This window comes from Chamaea fasciata, unplaced genomic scaffold, assembly GCF_029207755.1.
Source record: "Chamaea fasciata isolate MVZ Bird 193981 ecotype frontalis unplaced genomic scaffold, bChaFas1.0.hap1 SCAF_1, whole genome shotgun sequence".
In the NCBI taxonomy this organism is placed as follows: Eukaryota; Metazoa; Chordata; class Aves; order Passeriformes; family Sylviidae; genus Chamaea; species Chamaea fasciata.
The window spans coordinates 86,209,552-86,232,509 of record NW_027094086.1 but is presented as its reverse complement, the minus strand read 5'-3'; the positions used below and the strand labels follow the sequence as shown (position 1 = coordinate 86,232,509).

Sequence of the window (22,958 nt, the reverse complement as noted above, 5' to 3'; positions counted from 1 at the left end):
GTCCTTGCTGTGGGTGTAGTTTGGCTCTCTCAGTCTCTTATTAGTTTCAGTCTCTCCGGTGCTGTTGGAAAATGCCGAAGTCCAGGCCCCGGTGGACTGCAGGTGTAAGCTCTTGGTGGTCTTTTGGATCGTTTAGTCTAGAGCAGGTTTAAATAGTCCTAAGAAAAAAGGGAAAAAAACAAAAACAGTCCAGAGAGCTTTTCTGTCTCAGCTAGCTAAAACTATGAGCAAAGCAGATCTCTGTGCCGCAGTCTGTCCGAGCCTCGGCTGAACACATGCTGGAGACAGAATGCAGAGGAGTGAATGCTGCTTTTAAAGCAAACTCTGTGCTTCTTCTTGCTCCCCCTTTGCTCTTAGAACCAGTCTTTAAGGCACAGAACTCAATATACAGCAAAATCAGAACAGATGATTGAGGATACAAGCATCATAAAGTCACTCTAGGACACTGCTCCCTGTTGATACTGGTGGCAAAATGTCCAGGAGTTTGATGTCTGAAAAACCTGTGTTACTGTGTGCACATGAAATAAAACCTAGTGAATGCAGGCGATACTGAAACTCTAGCACAGTGGTCAAGTTGTCCCCATCATTTTTTTGTTTTCCTTCTCTGCCTGTTCTTTTATTGAAAACAGCAACAAATGCATTAGGTAACACAACAGATCATCACAACTCCCCCTTCACTTAGTTTATTTTTTCCAATATTTAAAGACCTATCTATTGCACATATTCTGAGCATCCCAGAGATATGCATAAAATCCATAGAGGTTGTTTGCAGAGAGTAGAGGGGGGAAAAAAAAAAGGTGAGGCAATCCGGGAAATGTCTCTCTTAGTCTCCTCAATGCTGAAACAAAAATACTTCCTTAAAAAAATTCCGGAGCCAGCACATGCAGGCACTGCAGGAGTGAGATGGATTTGAGTCTGGATCTCTAAAGTACTGACAGGTAAATTACAAAGGGCAGAATCTTCATTATTGGTGATGTAGGAGGCATGAAGAGGTGCAACTTGATTTGTGGATCCCAAGTGGAGTTTTCAAGGCTGACAATTAATAATAGGAAATTGACTTGTAAACTGAATGAATCTGACACTGGGTCATGAGAGTAAATTACATTTGGAAGCTATAGTGCCATTTTTCTAGTTGTAAGAACAGTGAATAGTGGGGAATTTTCTTGGCAGATACTTTTTGACTTTTCTCCTGTGCTTTTCTCCTGCCATCCCCATCCCAAAAATTCAAGTCTTGCTTTGGGGATTTAAGTATTTAACTACTTAATCTTGTAATTTGAAGTAACAAGACAGTTTGGTGACATTTTACAAGACAAAAGCCATTGAGTCCACCTCTCATAACTACACAACTGTTAAAATCCTCATATGACTAATCCCTAATTCCCAACAGTCTACTGCAAGCAAGATCATACTTTGAACTGTGCTACTTTAGTATACCAAATAAAGCTCCCACATGGCTTCCAGATCAGCTCAGAGTTTGGTTAGCCTAAAACCATGGTGATGTTTATACAGATCACAGACTGTATTAAATAAAACTCTCCCTATAAACATTTATGGGAGATTATATTAAGCTCAACTGTCTATGAAATCTTCTTTAAAAATGCAGGGTGCTTGGCCTCCTGTGAAATGGAATTCAGGAAAATTAAGTCACAGAAGTGTATCCCTAGTCCTCCACAACTGAGGAACTATTCTGGCAAAAAGATTCCTTTGCCTATGCTGATTTTCAGCCCCATCATTTTAAACTTGCATGCAAAGGGCCCTTTGGGAAACAGCTTGCTTGGACATAGATTCCCAGGCTCAGAAGATCTCTTTTGCTCATATTCCTTTCCAACTGGCTGCTCACAGGTGATGTTTGGGGTTGTAAGATATTTGTACTCTTTCACTCTTTCTCCGTTAGCTTTCAAAGTAATCGGGTAATTTTTGAGTTGGAAGCAAATGAAAAGATGGCAAGATTGAAACCTGTGCGTTTATAAAAACAGTCTATGCCTATTGTTAATGCTATCCAGTCCCCAGGTGGGCAAGAAGCTACTTCTGGGCTTCCAGGGAATTCAAGTCATTGCAATGTAGCTCTTCTGCCCAGCACAGGAGCTGTCTTCTGTGAGGGAGAGCAAAGTGCGGCTGCTGTCTGCTTTCAGAGGGGCAGGCAGCACCCTGGGTGCGACCTGTGGCAGGGCTGGGTTCCTCCAGATCCTTGGGTACAGAGAGGTTTGGGGATGGATCCAGGCTTTCAGACATGGAGGTGTTTGAGGATGAGGTCCTGGATGAGGGAGGCAGATCAAGAAATAGGAGATTGACACATGAAAAATGAGGATTTCACTCTATGGCTATGTCTGGAAGTCTGACCCTTTCCTTTACCCACCTTTCAAAGAAGGGCAGGAGTACAGTGGTGGTATATTCTAGATCTGTAATATATCCTGAGTTTTCAAAAATGGCTTATGTCTTTGCTGGCAGATGTGTTTCACTTAAACCGCAGGTGCAACACTTTGTAAAAGAACTCAAGTGTTACCAATTACTGTGCTGAGGAAGCTTCCAACAAGCAGTCAGATGACACAAACTTAGGCCTTGCCTGTTTCTCTTCACTTAGCAAATACTGTGACTTGGAGGATGACCTGTGCCACTGTGGATTTTCATAGTATTTTTATTGTGAAACACACAAAAGGAGATTTCAGAAGTGCTGTGTGATGTGCAGTCTGTGTGATTGCCATCAGCAATTTGTTCCTGGTACCTGATGTGGGAAAGGGAAATGCAAATGAAACATTTGTCTCCTTGGAAAAAAGGCTCTGAACTACTTGAATGGGAGGGACAGGCAGAGGCTGCTTTGAAGATCAGAGCTGTCCTCTACTCATGCAGTGGAGAACAGAATCTGCCCTTGCACTTCTTGACTGTTGGTACAAATTTGCAGTGCCTGCTCACCAGCTGGTGACATGAGGTGGTGACTCCTGCCCCTCCCCAGGTGGGAGACCCTGAATTAAATTAATTGATGACTGTAAACTTGGCATCTTTCAGCAAAGAAGCTAAAGCACTGGCTCTAAGTCTGACTCCCCCCTGCTGTGGTCCCTTTGCATCAGGCTGGCGCTGAAGGGGACACACAGCACTGCCCACTGTGCCACAGCTGCTCCAACCTGCAGCAGTGTGCTGCTTCAGGGTTGTTTGTCCAGCAGCTGTCACAATCCCTGCGTGGATGCAGACTTTTAAAAGGAGCTGTAAAATGTCAGGGATTTTATTTGTGTGACCTGCCCCCACTGTGCAGACCAGAGTGGATGCACAGCACAGGAATGTGGTTAAGATCATAGAAATAAGCACACAGACATCCACGAGAACTTCTGCTTTGTTTCACTGTGACAGGGGATTCATTTTTGGGACATATGTTCATTTCTGATGGCTATGCACATGCCTGCACGCAGTGGGCTTCCACCTCCTTCTGACACAAAAGGCCCCCTGATCTAGCCAGGTAACAGTACAGTTTTCATTCCCTCCTCTACTTTGGGCTGCTGTTTTGTTGTAGCATCCTGCCTGGTTACAGTGCCCAGCTGGAATTATGTTGTTTTTTTGGAGCTGTCTTGCCCACCACTGTACTGTAGATGAACAGAGCAGGCAGCGGGACTACAGCCTGGTGCCCATTGCACCTGTGGAATAGCACCTCTTGTCACATCAGATATAAAATTCCTAGGAATCGTTTTTGCCATGACACCATTCTCCCACAGAACAGATCCCACCTTCATGGAAATTGCAGTGAAATGCTGAGAAAATTGAGATGAACCCACAGAAAGAAAGCAAAAACTTTGAAGGCTGAAGCGACATAAGCATTTTGATTCTAGTCTTCTCTGTCTTTTCAGGTTTTTAATTTGTTTTTGTCATTCATGTATTTTTCTGAGATCATTTATCCTGCCAGTGAAAATCTGACTTGATCTTTTTCTTGGAACTAAATACAGCCTATTTTGAGCAACAGTGGTCAAATGTTTCTAGTTAGAAGTGGAAGGGAGAAGAAAAACTTCTCTTTGTTTTATAAAACAAGTTTTGCTCTCCTCTGCCCTTTGGCTTTCTAGCAGCCAAAATATTTTAGAGCAGGAATAAATGACTTGGCATAAATATATTATTGGAAGAATACTACCCCAAGGTTTCCCCAGGTCTGAAGGTAGTTTTGTGTAATAGAGTTTTACTACGTTTGCATCTGCTGTGTTTTGTGAAACATCAAGACTTAGGTCTGTGTGCACTTTTCTACCTACACTCAAAGGAGTCAATCAAAATTTTGTCCCTCACTTAGCGGCTTCTGGCTCTTGCTTTTAGTTTCATTGCAATTTAGGGACAATTGAGAATTTAACAATTGTCAGTTGAATTAACAACTGAAATTTAGGGACCATGTGTATTGTTTATTTACCTCATGCCACTGCTGCAAAAGGTGCAGCTCATCCCTTGCACCTCCATGGATTGCTCATGTGAAGTCACAGCTCTGCTCTTACCTGCTGGTTTCCCTGCTCCTGAGGGCTGCAATCTCTCACCCCACTGCTGCCTCTTTTCTCTCCAGTAAACAAGGACTGCCTTTGCCTAGTCCAGACTCCTTTGCTCTAGATTGTGTATAAAGTCTGTGAAGCTAACAAATAAAAAATTTATTTTGATTATATCATGGATTTGTAGAATCATATTATTTCACATGATCTTCACGTGTCTGTTTTTAAAAACTAAGATAATGGTGATCACATAGAAAAGTCTGAGAAGCAAAAATCATCAGCATCAAAAATCTGAAGACAAATAAATATCCTTAGAATTCATAATTGTTTAAAAAAACTGGTTTATTTCTACAGCAGTCTGATGAGAAACTGAGTCATTAATTCTGAATGCTAAGAGCTAGGGAGTACTGGTGAGAAGGCTGGGTATGCGCTTCAATGAACCAGACATGGCTGAGTTTAATACTGATAAGAGGATCTTGAAATGTTAAGGAAAGCAGCTGCACATTTAGGTTTTACTGTAGAAACCCCTGTCACTGCACTATTGAAAAGCTTTTCAGGTAATGAAGTGCATGGGATATTTTCATGGCATCTAGCCAGACAGGTAAAATACTTTATGAAAGAAGAAGGTAAAGATAGATAAAGACTGAGAAGCTGTTAGTCTTGTGTCTACATTTCCTAGACCAGCTAAAAGGTACCTGGGAGATTTTTTTCTTTTGTTCTGGCCTGTGACTAGCCATATGCCTAAACATGTCTCAGTTTCTGGTATTTTGAGCATTAGTTTTAAAAATTATTTTTACGGTTTGTATGTGCTTTTACCTGATTCTTTGCAAACACATGGGGCCTCAAAGAGATGTAAACTAAAATGTAAACTATTTTAAACTAAAGCTTCTTCGAGTTCTTTTTGTCTTTCATCATTTTTTCCTTTGAAACAACCTGAAATACCACAGGAAAATTCCATCTTGCGTAGTCTGCTTTTACTCGTGCTGCTTTTTAACTCATTTGGTGAAGAACTACTGCTAAGGATCTGATCACACCAAAGTGTGCTTTCCACCAATGTTCACGCAAAGGATCCTGAGCAGAGCTGTATGTGCCTGATTTTCTGTGCCAAGATTAACAGTGTGGAATAACAGCCACTGCACACTAAAAGATTCTTTTTGCATTTTTCCCACATTATCCCACATGACTGAAATGTAGAAAGTCATACTTTTGAACATGTTGAGAGTCAGTAGATGTTGTAACTGAGATATTTGAGGTAATTGCTATAAGAAGCAGAAACCTACCTGGGTATGAAGGCAGGGCTTGAGGTACACAGGCACACACAAAGCAATTTATCCTGAATTTTAGGATACATTTTGTAGTATTGATGTAATATGGAGAACACATTCTTCAGATTGATGCACTTAATACTATCTTTATCTTGCTCTCTGGACTAAGGTTTCAATTGAGGGCGTCCAGTATCTTCAAGCATGCAAAGACTAGATTAAGCATGGAGCGAAGACATGGAAACCCTGGAGGGATATTCTCTGTAGCAAGTCTGTCAGAATAAAAGCAGGAAAAAAGAAGTTTTTTGGGGTTTTTTTTGTGTTGTTTTTTTTTTTTTTTTTTTTTAATTGGGTGCTCCTAAGGGGTGCTGAGCATTATATGGATGTTATCTCCTACCTAAGTTCCCAGGCAGAAGGCTGAGCATGTGGTACTTTTTGCAATCTGTTCCTCTGCTCGAGAATGGTCTTTGGCAGAGACGCCATATGCACAGTATTGTGTTAAAAGTAGGTTTGATTATTTCCCATGGTAATAGTAGAGCCATAGATGTGGCAGTAGGAAGAGAAACATTAAAATGAGTGCAAATGGAAGCTCATTTCAGTGGTTGTTCACATTCCACTGCTTCTGCTGCTGCAAGAAAGGTGGCTGGGAGATAACACCAACAGTGCAGCAGCCTGACAGCTACCTTTCTTCATTAACTTAGACTGCAATAAAGCACAGCCTTTTTGAAACAAAGTTCAAGTAGCCAGAGCCTCTCCGTGGAAATTAATTTCCTCTGGAAGCTAGTTCCACCTAACTCATCACCTACTTCACTGAGCATTAGTCAGCCCTGTCGCTGGTGACAGAAGTGCTTGACAGAGCTGCTGGAAAGTGGGTCATGTGGTGGATAAAACATTGCCTACTTCCCCGGGCTGCTTTTAGTGTGGACCTCCTGAGACTGCAGTAAATAATAAATACCTGCAGGCCACCGTGGGCACTTTGAGTGCTGCTGCATAGCGAGTCTTTGGTACATGAGAGGAGGAAATCGTACAATGATGTAGTAGGTACACAGAAACTTTTGGCTACCCATCTCTGTTTCTGACCTGCTATTGTGATTTTTTTTCTTGAGTATGGGGAGTTATATACTGTTGGATGATGCGATTTCTACCCTCACAGGCCTGCTTCCTGACAGGAGGGCTGAGGACTTCACTAGTGTGGTGGTAGCAGCTGTTTGTGGTCAATGCCTCACCAATGTCACTGGTAAGAGGCGGCCTGGGGCGCTGCTCCTGGGCAAACACCCAGCCGTGCCTGGTTACAGGGGGAGATTTTTGGCTGTGAGAGCAGTGTTCGATGACACAATAGCCATTTCATGTCTCCCTCATAGGAAAAGGCTGTGGACCACATAGAATTTAATATCTTTTAGAAGTCTTTATGAGAAGTGCAAAGCTGTGCTGTTTCAGGCTTTGTAAAAGTCACGTGCTTTATTTGAAAAGGAACCTGCAAAGAGCTAAAAAAAAATTAGGTTTGTGATCTATTTTCATGCTGTATAATGATCTGTTCCTTTCTCTTCCTTTTCCCTCTCCCCTTCCCTTTCTCTTTTCTATTTCTCCCTAGAAAGGTTAGGAGTTTTCCTAGCTACTGTTAGACAGCTTGTTATCCAGACTGTAAACACTGAATTTCAGTACTTCCCATCACTGGAAGAATCAAGGCACTGAATCATTAACAAGGCAATACTTTGTGCCAAATGTTTGTTTGTGATTAATGGTAAACAGATTTTTTTAAAAGACTAAAAAAAAAAAAAGAGGATTAAAATATCCTCTTTACTAAAATACGCACCCTGCAATTTTCTTCCACAAAAATGTTTGGACAACTCTCTTCATACACGTTTCTCTTTTTCTGTCAGAGTACTCCAAAGAATTTTTACCCTTCCTTTGTCACCACTTGGCTTGGATGCCTTCACAGTGATGGGAGAAACCATCTATGTGATGCCAAAAGTGAAGTCCCTTGTCTTGTCTGAGTTTAAAAACACCTTATATCTATAGAGTGGGGAAGATCCTCTTCCCTGTTCCTTGATCTCCCTACTCCTGCTCTTGCTTTTGGCTATGCAGTCTCATGCTGAGTCTGCAGCTGGTAAAACTTTTTACTGAAGCAACTTTGTCCCTGTCCTGGAAGAAAACAAGATTGCTTTCTTCTGAGATAATTTGCTGCTGGATTTTTGGATTGTATCTATTCCCAGGAGCTCCTAGCAAGCATCAGAACTGGTGGTAGGTAGCAAGACAGTGTCTAGGAGTGATGTAAGGACTGTGGGCCTCTCATGTTTCAACAGCGACAGAGAAATGTTAGACGGGCTCAGTTGTTCTATGCTGGTTCTCCACCAAGATGGAGTCACTCATCACTTGAGCCACAATAACTCACAGTATGTGACCTCTCAGCCTGCCTCCAAAATGAAAGATGGATGTGCTCACACAGAGATTTTCTCCTGAATGTTCAGGTGGGACGAGTGTTCCCACTGTCTCTCAAGCCACATTTCACCAGCATGAGGGCTGCACTTACTGCAGCTACTCTCCAGCAGCAGTGTATTCCCTTGCTGTGGATTGTATTCCTTCAGGGCATTCTCAGGGTAAAAAGAGGTGTGGATTTTGTCCTTCCAGAACTTTCTTTATAATGGTTGGTCCATGGTTAGCCTTGAGGTGATGCTAATCAGAGGAAAATTTGAAAAGGAGAGCTGCCCACACTGGAAGTGGAAAGTTGGATTAGTATATGCAAATTACAAAGGACCAAGGAGTTACGAAATACAATGCCAGTGGATCAGCTCTCTTTTTAAATTACTTTTGCCAGGCTGTCAGCACTTCATCCCTGTGGCCTAGCAGTCACATCTGTGTGTCTCCCAGTTCCCTTGGTACAGGCAAGCAAGGAAACTGAGGTATCTCCTGGGAAACAACACCTTTGTTAGGCTTCTCTGTTGCTGCTACACAAAAAGAAAAAAAGAAGAAAGGACTTTAATAGGAAAATAGAGAGACGCAACAATCTGAGCAGTGTGAACGTTACGTTGTTAGGTGGGCACTCTTGTCTTTAATAGATTATCTTTTTCCATTAAAGGACTGTTAAATTTTTAAGTGGTGCACAAGCTCATAAGGGCTTTTACTGCGTGGGTTCCCATTTTCATGTGGGTTTTGAATGTGTGGGAAAAGCTGATGCATTAAGATCTATTTCCAGTCTTCCCCTTGGGAACTATTGATGGTCATTTCATCTTTCTTACATGACTTTTAAGATCCTCAATGCCCACCCCCCCCCCCCCCAAAAAAAAAAAAAAAACCAAAAAACCCAAACAAGCAAACAAAGAAAACCCCCAAAACCCAAAAATCCGGAAATGGTTTCCTGGTTAGTTCCCAGTGGCAAACCTTATAGAGCAATACCAGGGCTGAAAATGAGAAGCAGAACATAAATTCCAAACAGCTTGGATTCCACTAAACCCACAACCCTCAAAATTTATTTTCACATAAGTTTCAAATAAAGCTAAAGATCTTTTAGGGTAAAGGAAAAAAAGCCCCAGAAATAAATGATGATTTTTCAATCATGATTTGGATTAAAAATACTTAAATAGTTGCACTGATGTACAATATACCTAGCAATATGACTGGCTTCCAGATGGGAGGGGGGGAACTATAATAATGAATTATGGGTCTGATGAAAGTTAATTCTTCTTCTGTCACATAGACTTCAAATCAGTCACTGTATCTCCCTTGCTCTTTCTTCTAATTGGAATGCTGCATAATCCAAAATATCTTTCCCCTGGTGTTTTGCTGATAATTGCTAATTTGCTTTAAAATTATAAGTATGAAGAGAAACTTAGTTGTATAGAGGAAATGCTCCTCATTTTGAAGATCTCATTTGAAAGGCCAATGGAAAAACACCCTGAAATTAAAGATATTTCAGAGAAAAAAGGAGGGAAGCACACAGACACAGGAATGGAAGGTAAGCATCTTGTCTATTGGAGAAATTGCCTTCAAGTAAGAGAAATTATTTCCCCAGAGATAATTTGGTCCTAGGAGTCAAATTGTCACTAAACAAAAAGCCAAATCAAGAGCAGCTAATTGATTTTGCTTCCAGTGTCTTTCTTCTAATTTTTCCCTAATTAAAAAGAGAAGAAAGATGTGATAAATCCAGCTATTTTTTAGTTCACTCATCCCTGAAGAACCTCTTCCCTGTATGCATTTTATTGGTAGGGAGCGGAACGAAAGCCTCTAGGTTAAATTTTCAGAGATGAACACTTACATTCAGTTTAATTGGAAAAACAATGGTTAGAAATAGCGAATATCTACAGCCTGTCTTTAGGAAAAGTCGTATGCCTGACATCTATGAGAAAAGGGTCACATACAGAAAAGTGAGGTGTAAGCACTCAGATCTGGTTTTGGACTGAGTGGTCCAGTCAAGCACATAGAGAAACTCAAAGTGGGGAGGGGAAATGAAAAGTTATATATAAAAAAAATATTGAGGAGTTCAAGCTGTTCTATTTGACAAATGTTTGTGTCTTTGGCGATCATCTGTTTCCTCTCCCAATACATGGACATGTTTCTTCCTGCTTTTTAGTCTTGCACAACTTTCTTTGACCACTCCCAGCCACTCAAAGCACTTTGCACAATACTTCCCTTTTGGCTTCTTTTGGCTTCTCATTTGCCCATATCTGACACCAGCATTTCTCACCCAGTTCCTTCTCTCTGTTCATTTGTTAAATGAACCTTTCTGCCCTGAGGTTTTTTTTCTTTTCCTGGAGAATGGATGACAGGGGTGCACAAAGCATATCCAAGCAGTGCTTGCAGGTTTGGAGACAAGAAAAGCAAGGTGCCAGCACTAGGTGAAAGCTCAAGGTTTATGCTGGGTAATTTATGTTTAATGCTACAGCAGAATCTGGTTTTTATGCCTGGCTCTTCAAAGATGTAACTTCTGTGACATGTTTTCCAGCTCCTCTTGTGCGTGAGAGTAAAGGACGTTTTGACTCACCTGAGATCCCTAGAAATGTTAAAAAAAGAAAGAGAAGAAAATAGTACAAGAAAAGACACTTATGGAACTGCTGAGGTGAAAAAACCAGGTTTCTTTTCATGTGTATCCTTTATTTTTCCTTCTATCTCGTCAAATTGAAACAACCTAATCCTAGGAAGGATTAAAGCTGCGATGTCTCTTTGCCATGTTTCTATGTTCTGGGCTTTTCTCATGAGTTAGCATTTAAGCTCTAATGAGCTTGGAGGTTTGGTGAAAGCACAGGCAGCAACTATTTACACATGAAATGGTTGAAGGTAGTGCCTTTTCCTTGGTGAAGGGATGTTATTCTTCCTTTCAGCCACAATGAAATCCCTTCAGTCAATCATATGGTCCCTTAAAGCCCCTGGGGAATGGGATGTTTGATTTGGGTTCACCGAGACCTCATTTGCTCTTTCTGTGTGAAGATAAGTCGAGCTGATGCTGGAGGAGAAATGGTGCAGGCACAGTCCTGTTCAGGGTGCCAATTCAGCTCTGCAGAAGCAGCCTCTGCACCTCTGTGTGGTGGCATGCAGAGCTCAAGGGCCACTTCTTTATGAATGCCAAGGGGCTGCCACATCTGGGGACTGCTGCTACTCTTGCTATCAAAAGGATGGGTTTTGAGTTCAGTGGGGCAAAAAACAGCCTGGAGAGAATAGGAGAATTATACAGAACATTTGTGGATGATTTGAGATGTAGAGAACATTATGCAGTGACCCACTTTGGGAGAGAGCAGAAGCAGCTCATGAAGATGGAATAAAAACCAGGAGTGCTGCCTCCCCACGATGAGAAAAGAGAGTAAGAACAACATTGGGTGGAAAAGCAATTGCATCTGTGTTTTTTGGAGACGCAAAGCAGTTTGCTGTTGGCTTGATTTTACCCAGGCGAGGAAGCTGGCATCTTCCAGTGATATCAGGGCTTGGAAGCTTTGTATTGTAGCCCTCCTCTTACTACCTGATGGGCTTCAGTGTTTGCTTAGGTCTGGCATACCTGGCAAAACAAATGTGCAATCTATGTGTGGAAGATCTGGGGCATTTTTGGCAGCCCTGCCAGACAGTGCATCTGATCCCTGCCCCACTGGGATGCTCCTCTGTTCAGCTGTGCTGTGTGCCTGTGTATGGAGCAGTCCGGATTCCCTGGTCTTATGGCAGGGTGGTGGCCATGGCTGTCTGCCTACTGCCAAGGCCATGCATCTCACCAGTGGCTTCCATCTGATTTGCGTCCAGGCACATCATGCCAATAGGACAAGAAGTCAGGGAATGTGTGTGTTAGTGTATTGAAGACTCATGTTTTCTATAAGCACCTTGGCATCCATCCAAATCGTGCTGAGGTCTGCTGCATTCTTTTGAATTTGTGAAGATGGGCCTGGCCTGTTTACAGTTACTTAAAAACACCCAACAAAGACCATTATTAAGGGTGAGTCTCCCTTAAACTCTAATACTTCCATTAAGAATTTCATTCAATAAGTCTCTTCTTATAGCCAGGATAATTTGGCCCATGATCCCTGCGTAGAGCCCTTTGCAATCCAGTATTGACTTATTAGTTTCCTACTGTGACTAATGCTTCAAAGAAAATACCCAGTGCCTTAACTCATCCTCTGTTCCACACTCTGTTGGATTTATTCCCCTTGAGATTGTCCTGAGTGTGAAAGGTAGTTAGTCATGAGGAGTCCAAATGGTTCTCCACAATGAGAGACAGTTGATTACCTCCTGCTCCATATGTTACATGCTCACATAGGAGGCTGCTGAAACTGAAATCCTGTCTACCTGCAAGCGCATGGAACAGACCCTGGTATCCCAGGCCCCTTAACATTTCCAGGCAGGAAGAAGAATTCTTTCCATACTTATGGCCCTTGTAGGAGCAACTTTCAAGAAGTGTCAGTGAGTTCCAACTGTAAGGTACTCACGTCTGCTGTGGAAAGGACTGGCTCCTGAAACTAGCTTTCAAAGGTCTTTCTCACTCTGATCTGACCTTCCTAGTTATTTGCAAGCACAGTTTGACATTTGGATAATTAAGCACATAATTTATGACTGAAAAGGGAGAGCATTTTTTTCCACTGGTATCTGACCCAAGATGTGGAGAGGTCACGCTAATAGGAGTCCTTATGTTTCATTTCTGATTTCAGTAAACTCACCCTGAATGAGGTTATAAAACTTATATTGATAAGTCTTGCCTCTGAGAGATATCAGCTATGGATAATATTACTGGAGTGAAGTGGTTCTGCTGTAGTTGGTATGATTCAGGATACTCTCACAGGGGTCCCTGCTATCCTTCCTTCTACATGCAGAAAACGCTTGTATTAAATATTCATGTGGGCGGAAATATTTTCTTTGTGGTTGGCACTGTGGTTACACTATAGCAAGATAACCCATGCAGTTCCTGTGAAACCACCCGTCTATCTAAAAGGCACAATATCCGCAGGGGTGAATAATAAGGATAGTCTGAGCCTGAAATGGCTTGACAGGCCTTATTTTATTGGTCATGGCATGACCACAGAGCTGGGATGGAGGGGGGGTGGAATCATATGAGGATGCAGTGGAAATACAACAGCAGAAGCAAACAATCGCCTCTGTTGTCATGAGAAGTCAGGATTCTGGGGAGAGCTTTCCGCTTACAGAAAGCCACCTTTTACTGTGTTTCTTGTTTTCACATTCTCTGTAAGTTCAACAAGCGTACACATGCGAAGACAAAATCAGACACTGCTGTTGCATTGTGGAGACAGAGAAAGCTTTTGTGAACAATGAGCTGCCTTGCACACAACTCAGCCCAGCAGCTGTGGCTGTGTGTGCACTGACTATTTTGTGCTAGCATAGCAGTCCATAGTGGTTGTCTGGTGCTTGGCTGTGAGCAACAAGGGCAAGACTTTTGTCTCTGAGCACTCTGAGTGGGCACAAGGGGCTGGTAGCCCTTGTCCTGCTGGAGCTGGATGTAGCATGCTTAAAAAGGATATGTCTACATTACATTTGTTCCAGAGAAAGCTTTCTTGCTTATGCTGGGGGGTCTTTTGTGTGTGTTGAACCCTCTTTATTTTAGTTTGGATACAGTTGTACTGCTCCCCCATTGTACACGTGTGTCTCTGTTGGTGATGTAGGGGATGAGGGACTAGAGATTGATCCTGAACTGGACCTTTGCATACAACCCCCATGGAACTTTGGAAATGTCTGAGGCCCTGGGTCTTGGGTGCTCTAACACTGGCTACAGGAGATCCACAAAACCAGATGTGCTGTGTGACAGTAGCTAATGCTTAACACAGAGGCCTCTCAGACCATCTCTATAACGTGCTGCAATCTGCTTGTGAAAAGCAAATCAGAACTAGTTCTTGTACTGGAAATGTTTCATGGAGCTTGTAATGGCAGGGCATGCTTGGGTATGACTTCGTGCTTTCTACAACCAAGTTTTCCAAACCTCACATCTACTGAGTAATGTAGATGTGTTTGTACAGCCAGACTGTGGGGGCCCACTCTGTGCCCACAGCTCAATAGTTACTTTAATACAGTAACTCTGTTTTATCTGAGACCATAAAATCTTTCTGCAAGGGCATCTAGGAAGATTTCTTGGTTTTCTTCAGATTAATAGCCCCTAAAATCCAATGTTCTGTTCTGGGATACAGTTTTAGATTGCTGTTATTTTGCATGTTCCAGTGGTGCAACCAGTTCCCCTTTCTGTCTATTACAGTGAGGAACCAGCCTTATAACATTTGCCAGCACAATGTCTACTTTTTCACTAGGATCATTTCAAGTGAAGGGAGAAATGGGCTTGTTTAGGAGTCTGGGGTGTTCTTTGCCCCTCTGGGGGGGGGGGGGGGAAATTCCTACCTTTCATAAATGATTTTTTGTAAGTGGTTTGAAATCTCCTCTGTCTTGACTTGTCAGTGCAGAAGGGTTGAAATGGAAAGAAAAGGTGATAAGAATGAACCTTCTTGGCAGTGTCCATTAAAGCTATGGCCTGGCCTTCTTGCTCGTCTATGCTTTGATCTATGGGACCTGAGCCTTTACTGACCTGCCAAACAAAGATGATCAGGTCAGATATGAGGCTAGAACTCTTCAAAGGGCCATTTGTTTTACAGGGACACTGAATGTCTGGGCTATTTTGCAGCACACTGGTGGGAAGAAAGCACAATAGTTTCTCTTTATCTAGTGGGGTTTTCTTTTGTTTGGTTGGTTTTTTGGGTTTTGTTTGTTTGTTTGTTTGTTTTGGTTTTTCCCATATCTTTATTTTCTCATCACCCAAAAAACATGCTACCAGCTGAACGGTATTGAACCGGTTTTGGCCTCTAGAACTGAAAACACTCTCTCTAACTGATGCTTTGTTTTAAGACCACAGGAAACTACTTGTCACTATCCATTAATGAGCTCTTGGCTAGCTGTTTGTTATCTTAAGAAAAATAGATGGTGAAGCAGAAAACTCCACCATCCAGAGTCTACTGTTTTATCCCTCTATCAAACTAATATCGAACTCACTTTCGGTGCAAAACACCATTTTCATTATCTGTGGTCACTATTTTTTCCCATCTTCATTAAAATCTGCCAGAATAAGAAAGAATGAGCTAAATCCACAGTGAGCTTATTCTGTCTGGGAAGTGGGGGAGGCTGCTGCTCCTCCCGATGGTGGTCAAGTCAAGGCTGGACCCTATTCATTCAATGGGGGAAATAATTGCACTGGAACATCGATAGGTGGAGGATGGACTATTCCTCCCACTTTATATGGGAAAAAGTGGTGGAGAAGACAGGCCAAGACACTGACCCATGTTCCCAAACTGAGCACACAGGCTACAGAGCAGCAATCTCATCCTCACCTAACAGGCACATCTGGCTGCAAAAGCTATGTAAATAATTTATCAGTGAGATTTATGGGCTTCTTTCTCACTGTGGTGTCTTAGATTGCATTTAGTCACATTTACCAGGATAATTGCCCTGATCTTGTGTTCTGATGGCATGATAATGTATAAGAGAGGAGCTGACATCTTCAGGTCGCTCATTAAAAGGGGAAAACATCTCTTTTTCTCTCAAAACAAAGTGTGAAAGACTATTTTTCTCCTTTTTTAAAAAAAAATATTTTTGGGCAAGTTTTCAAAGACACGGTGGAGTATCTCTCTACAGGTTAGATTGAATTCAAGGCTCTTTGGCTGTAAAAGCTCATTGCTTTGCACATTCTCACAGTAATCAAATCAGTGTGTCAGACTTGATAGTTATACTCCATACAGGAAAAGGACATGGCAATTGTTTTGTGAGGGGGGAAATGAAGCTATCACTTGCAGATAACCCATTTATTTTTAAATATTGGGAAAATTTCACTTTTGTTTATTTTCTGCTCTGAGTAATTGAAGTATTTCTGTTTTCCACAGCCATTTTCTGACATGCAAATAGCAATTTATTTTTATGTGCGATGAATCCTTCCTGTGTGCTTTGCACTCTGTGAAACAGGGCTGGGGGAAATATGCCTTTTTCCATGAAAATACTAATGACAGAATTAAAGCATGACTCAAGTGGGCACTGTTCTAAGCAATAATATCAAAGTTGTCACAATTGTGTGTGGGATTTAATGTTCCTGGATGATACTTGCATTTAGTCTGCAGATCCATGAGTCAAGGCAACTGTTAAAATCTCTCCAAACCTTGGGTGGGGCCCAAATGACTTATTTTGAGGTGTTGATAGAGTCATTTGAAGACATAACAGAGATCGGACTTCGAAACAGGGCCAGCTGGGAGCATAGGTGATGGGGCTGTTGCCTTGGGCAGCAGCAGCCTGCCAAGGGCACAGCAAAATGGTCATGTCTTCATCGCTTGCTCTGCCTCTGCCAGTGCCTGGGGAAATCAGGTTTGCTGCCGGTGCCAGGGCAGGGATCAGGGTGAGTGTGTGCAGATTGGGGCCAGCTGCTTTCAGCGATCACTGCCCCTGCCTGGCGCGTTCCCTTCTGACAGCAGGAGCTGCCTGTCATGAGCTGTATCATGGTTTAAGGGCATGCTTTTCCCGGGTGAACATGAACAAACTGTGGTGGCTTTTTCAAATCCTGAAAGATTTGTACCCTGTGTGAGCAAGGGCAGAGCCACTGCTATGTCTCTGCTATTAGTCTGTGGTGCAGCCTGGCTTCCCATCCTCCTCTGTTCCCTCAGCTGGATTTTGATTGGGTCCTTGGTGTTCCCATGATGGCAAGTGATGATGGAGTTTGGAGATCTGACAGCTCTGCAGTGAACACAGGGTGGTTACATTTTCCAGAAGAGGATGTTTAACATTTTTGGCACATTTCAAAGTAAAAGTAAAGTGGATTTTATTACAGTACATAGAATTTTTGTTATGAGGAAAAAAAAAATGACTTCATTAAAAGTTCAGGCCCCCAGAGACATGAACCTGATGTTCTGGGGTCGGTGTTGTTTGTGGCTGACAGGCTCCTTTTTGCTTTGACCCTCTTTGTCCATGCAGATAAATCTCGATTATTAACTATTTGGCTTCCCTTTACGAAATGATTGTGTCTTTCATGATATTCCACAATACTGGAACTGCACAGCAAAGTAGAGTTCGGGAAACCTCTGGATACAGAATCCTCTGCACAACACACACTTCAGTTCAGAGTGGCTTTTTAAAAGATGTGTTCAACATTCAGCATTTCATTTCATGACTTCTTTCTTCACTAAGGATTCTTACTGAAGCAGAAATACAGTCCTAGCAGCATCCTCAGCAGAGAACTAAACAGTTTTCCAGGCAAAAAATGTTATGTTCCAGCTGGAAAGGGGTCATTTTCTGGTAACCCTCACCCAGTGCCTACACATGCTCTTCATGAAGTTGTCCTAGAAGCATTTGTGTGTACTGCAGTATTGACTGGTTTCAGGAACAGAATGGAAAGTATTTCCTTTGAGAGTTTGAAAGCCAGAAATCATTTTGCAGTTGGCTGTAGGGTGGATACCATTACTTCTGAAAGCAGGAGCACAGGGCAGTGTGACTGGCTTGGAACAAACATCCCAAACAGTGCTTGCTTAGGTGGAGATATTTCTAACCACTTCATTCCCCTTTTTTACATATTCATAGAATTATTTGTATGGGGAAATATGTTGACCATTTTAAACCCAGATTCCACAAAATAATATCATAACAGTCATCTAACACTGACAAAAAGTGGTGGCAGGGTACCAGAGATTGGCCTATACAGAGTTATATGTGAATTTCTTTTAGTAGTTGTTAAAGTTTCTCTTTTGTTGTTCTAAAAGCCAGTATTAAAGCCAGCATGGACCTTATCCATCTTATGCATCTTTTTTAACAGATATTTCTGTACAGCTGGAAATTGCTAGTTCAGTGTGGCTGACCCAGAGAGCTCTCATCAGTCAGCTGATGTGTGGCTGCTGAACACATGACCTCTCGTAACGTGTCCCAACAGCTCAGGAAGACACATTAGTGTGATAAGCCATGTATGTGATATAAAATCAGCTAAGAGAAAAATCCAGGTCATTTGAGCGCTATGGCTGTTTGTGGTGAGATTTCAGAGGCAACTGCTTCTAGTCACTTGTATTTAAATGCCTGAAATAAGATCTTGTTCAGTTTTCAACTGAAATAAAACTCCTTACTTTTGTGTATGACTGAGCAAGACCAACAGGGAAAGAAAAGAAAAGAAAAGTGAGATTCTTTGGAAAAATATATCTATGTAGACTATCTGAAACTAGGCAGAAATATTTCTAGGCTTTCCAGCTATATGGTTAGCTCCATGTTCAGGACAAAAGCAGTATATCCCATTGTTACTGTATAAAATGTGTGTGCATTTACTGATACTTCAGTAGTGAGTGAGGCAGTATATGTTATTATCTACAAACTTTTTGGGTTTATCTCTGGACATGCTCCAGCACCTCAATGTCTTTCTTGTAGTGAGGGCCCCAAAACTGAATGCAAGACCTGAGGTGTGGCCTCACCAGTGCTGAGTACAGAGGGATGATCACTACCCTGGTCCTGCTGGCCACACTATTTCCTGGTCCTTTCCTGGCCACATAGGCCAGGAAGCCAGGACTGGCCTTCTTGTTGACCTTCTGTTAAGCAGCACCCCCAGGTCCTTTTCCACTGCGCACCTTTCCAGCCACTATTCCCCAAGCCTATAGCATGGTGTGGGGTTGTTGTGACCCACAGGCAGGAATGGGCATTTCACCTTTTTGAACCTCATACAACTGACCTCTGCCCATCCACCCACTGAACTTGACCAATCCAAGGAGTGAACCAGATGACTGTAGCATCACAGAGGCTTCAATACCTGATGATGCACTTTAGGTCAAAATGTATGTTCTTGCTAAATAGGCTGCATTATTGCAGGGGTGGATACTCTAAGTAATCCTAAGGCAGTTGTTGCTGTTATCTAAGTCCTGGTACTGCCACGGCATTGCCTTATGGCAGCAGGAGCAAACCACCAAATGATGAATATTTAATGGAAAGGTTGACGTATATCTACAGTGAATCATTTGCCACAGAATTGTAAATAAAACAGTGTTTTTAATTCACTGCCTAGGGCTGTTTAAGTATACCACATATGAGTTATGTCCACAGGGGAAAGGAGCTTAAGTTAGAGTAGCCCTGGCTGAAAATTTGAGAAAATGTAAATATATTTTTTTTATTTGATAGTGGTAGGAGTTGTCTGAATCAGTTTTCAGTATAGGTATATGTATGTTTATATGTCTTCTTAAGACCAAATGCTAAATGTTTAGATGTGCCTGGTTTAAATTCAGTTGTCCAAACCCCTGATTTGTCCCGCCATCCTCCTCCTCTGCTCTGTGTGTGTGTTTGAATTAAACCAGTCTTCATGTAGGTGGTCACACTGTATTTTCTCTCTTCGGACTTCTCAGTCCAGGTCGATTGTGCTTTTTCATTTCCTTTTATTCTCCTTCATATTACTTCATACACATCCTCTGAACCCTGCACTGAATACAGGCCTTCCTCAGGGGACTGGAAGTGCTCTGATCATAGTTTGTAAGCTGTTTATGGATGCAAGTGGATTTCTGCCCACAGCTAGCTCTCCATGGATGTGTGGTGTCCTCCTACGTGAGCCACTGAGATGCAGATGTTACAGCTGTTATTGCCTGATGTGCCCACTGGTCTTTGATTCTGTATCTGGGATATGGGGGACCAAGGTACTTACATGTTTTTTCTCTTCTTACATTCACACTAAAAGCACAGTTCACACTGACCTTCAGTGGGAGGTGGGAATTCCTATGTTATCTATGTACCACATGTCCCAAAATGGACACCTGGAAATGAAACATTGAGGATGCTGGATTAGAAGGGGTTTTGGGCAACTCTGTGATGTAGAAAAGCTGAGCCCATAGATGGGTAAAATATTTTTTTTCAGAGTGGCACAGAATTACCACTGCTACAAGCCTACCCTTTCAAGGTAATTTGGGAAACTGCTCCATCTCTCTGTCAAATTTATTGTTGGAATTACAGCTCTTCTCCAGGTCAGCTGTTTTGGCTGCGCCCCTCTTTGATGTTGACCATGGGCACTTTTGAGTATCAGCCCCTCTATACACTACTCAGTTCTAGGGTGAGAACCTCTGGGCCTGAACAGGAGAAGTTTCTCCACAAAACCTGAAGCAGTTCCATAACTTCCCTGTGGACTTCGGTCACAGCTCCAGAGGTTCCCATATACAGGACTTGGCACATAGGTGTTTTTTCCTTTCTGCTGCCACACTCTCCTAATGACCTAACAGGAAAGGATTTAGGGCAACAAGAGGGCCTCTTGCTTTACCCTATGAAGCTTCCAGATCTGTGTGAGTATGCAGGAAAGCAGTCCATGACACCTTTCATTTGGATAGTTATCTTATCTCCAGGTTTATCATCAAAGGGAAGCACCTCACATCTCTCAGCTTCTGTGATTGTAAGCCCTCTCAGACCAGAGTTTGCTTTAATCTGACCCCTTTGTGTCCAAAATTGAATTCATCCTATAAACTGAAGGAGGCTGGAAACTGGGGGAAAACACTGTGTAACTGAGCATTGGATCCTGGAGTATACAATCCATGGGAAAGAATTAGGGTTTTTACAGGCATTTCCTGACTGTCTTGGGGATAGAATTTGCAACACTTTATGTCTTTGAACTGAGGGGTTTGGACATGCTCTTGGTCTTTCAGAAGGAAGGGAACTAGCTTCTGCAGTTTGCCTGAAATGGGAAGTTTTGTTCAGATTTTTCTTTCTGCGGTTATGTGATTTCTTAAGACTGACTTTATTGAGCACCTTCTTTGACAAATAGCCTCATAAGTTCAAAGCAATGTGCTACAAAATAGCTCTAGTATGGAGATCAGTATCTGGCAAGACTGGCTTTTAAAGTGCTTTAGGAAAATAGCAAGAAAATAGATGTATGTGAGACTAGATGGACATTTATCCTACTAGCAAGTCTCATATGTGCTCACTCAAGCTAACTGTGACATACTCTGAGGACCCAGCCTAATGGCAGAGACATTAAACTTCGGCATTAAGGGAGTGGACTCTGTAAGTTGGCTGGAAGGGTTCCCAAGAGGTTTTATTATTTTTTGCCCTATGGTATTTATGGTAAAGCAGCTTCATTTTTCTAGGAATACATCTTATGTTTTTTTTCCTTCTGAGACTTCTCTGTTACAAGAAGTTGTTGATTTAAAACTATGCAGAAGTAAGCAAACAGTAAATTTCTCAGAAATGTTTCCATTCTGTTTTTCCAAATGTTGTAGGCATCTAAAAATCTCTCATTGTTCCATGTGACAGGAAAGCAGAGCAGAAGATCACTTTGGGGTTTTGGCAAACAGTGCGTATTCGTGGGGCCAAAGAGGGTGAGAATAACTTGGTATCACAGCAGTCAGGGAACAGTCACCCACAATTTGTTAGAAGAAGAGGAACCAGGAGAGACTCAAAAGTCCTCTAGCTTTTTATTTCAAAATAGTTTGTGGGTGAGAAATTCTCTAAAGGTCAAATCCTGCTCCTGTTTCATCAGAAAGGAGAACCCTGTTCTCCAGCATCCTAGTTGAATACAGTAAGAGACTCTCCACCCCTAACTCTCACTGACTTGGTGTGAAGCATGCAGGTGGAAAGTTCACCTTCCTCATTCTCCTTATGCTTGAATTCACGTGAGAAGTTTGATTCTGGATTGGTTTAATTTTCCTTTCTCCTGAATTTCAGTCTTTTTGAGGGGGATCCATCCCAGTGCCATTGACTATCACTTCCTCAAGCCACTGACACCAGCCTTTGCCTGGCAGCTCCTTGCAGGGCTTGCTGAGCCCCGAGGGGGTGGCAGTGAGAGAGGGAGGCAGCCAGAGATGCCTTAGGCAGTGCCGCCTTGGAGCTGCTGCTGCTTCAGTGCTCAGCCTGACAGAGAAACAAGATGGAAATTATTCAGGAGCATGAACCAAAGTGGAGGTGCTCGAGGTACCCGTGGCATCCCAGAGGCCTTTGGCAGAGGTTTATAGATGTCAACTTTTGTGTTTCCTCCGTGAATGAGTCACTGTGGCTGTGCTGAAATCCTTAAAATGCCTTTTAAGCATTCACAGCAGCATTTTTTCCCTGTTCGTGTGGCTGCTTTCAAATACTAACTTCAGGTACACCCAGGCCTTTGCAAATTGATATGAACTCTCCTCTGCTGGGTAGAAGCCAGGTTTGACCCAGAAGCTGTTTAGCCAAGTTAGCAAAGTCCAAAGTATGGTCTAATCTCTCTGGCAGGCTTTAAAAGCTTAAGCACGGATTTTTTTAGGTGGCTTTCCATTATAAGAGTGGGTTCTTGTGTAGATGCATCAAAATAGAGGGAGACTGATCTTGCAGTTACTTGCAAAGTCAGACTGACTTTATCCTACAAATTTGCAGTATAAGAAACAACAAACCCAAATAGCATGTCAGATCTTAACTGCATTTTTTCATTTGCTTCTCCTGTTCTAGGGGAGCTTCTACCTTGTCAAAATACGATTTGTTCAGAAGAAAATACTAAAAAGAAAATCAAGCAACAAATTAGGTATTCTCATCATACTGAATTTTGCAGTGGAAGATGGGACTGTTCTCTGGGACACCGTGTACTAGAGATCATGGCATGGTATGTAAGTTTAAACTCTCTCACTGCCAGTTTTGTTGTGTTAATATTTGGGTGCTCTGCTGAGTTGGCACTGCCGGATGCAGGTTGTTCCTTATCCATTACTGGCAGGAAATGTTGCACCAGAAGGGTGGATACAGGCACCCTGGCTGCTGGGTACTTGCAATAGGAGATAATTTCCTGAGTGGCATGAGACAGTGTGGTTTGTATATCATGCAAAAAGCCCATCTCTTGTGGCATTTTCCTCTGCTC

General features: G+C 42.3%; 1 long non-coding RNA gene across 1 annotated transcript; it reads left to right on the top strand.

The window, feature by feature from the left end:
• Positions 1–10,470: 10,470 nt before the first annotated feature.
• LOC136284487 (uncharacterized) lies at positions 10,471–22,704 on the top strand. Its single transcript, XR_010719333.1, has 3 exons — positions 10,471–10,563; positions 10,647–10,760; positions 22,559–22,704. It is a non-coding gene; the product is annotated as an uncharacterized lncRNA (long non-coding RNA).
• The last annotated feature ends 254 nt before the right edge of the window (positions 22,705–22,958 follow it).